Raw genomic sequence first — 322 nt, forward strand, 5'->3', positions numbered from 1 at the left:
CCCAAAGGGAGGTGGCCCAGTCCCATGGGAAGGTGGCCCAGTCACAGAGGGAGGTGGCCCAGTCCCAGAGGGAGGTGGCCCAGTCCAGAGGGAGAGGCCCAGTCCCAGAGGGAGGAGGACCAGTCCCAGAGGGAGGGAGGACCAGTCCAGAGGGAGGTGGCCCAGTCCCAGAGGGAGATGGCCCAGTCCCAGAGGGAGGTGGCCCAATCCCAGAGGGAGGTGGCCCAGTCCCCAGAGGGAGATGTCGCAGTCCCAGTGGGAGGTGGCCCAATCTCAGAGGGAGGTGGCCCAGTCCAAGATGGCCCAGTCCCAGAGGAGGATG

Source organism: Scyliorhinus canicula, chromosome 10 (genome assembly GCF_902713615.1).
Source record: "Scyliorhinus canicula chromosome 10, sScyCan1.1, whole genome shotgun sequence".
NCBI lineage: Eukaryota > Metazoa > Chordata > Chondrichthyes > Carcharhiniformes > Scyliorhinidae > Scyliorhinus > Scyliorhinus canicula.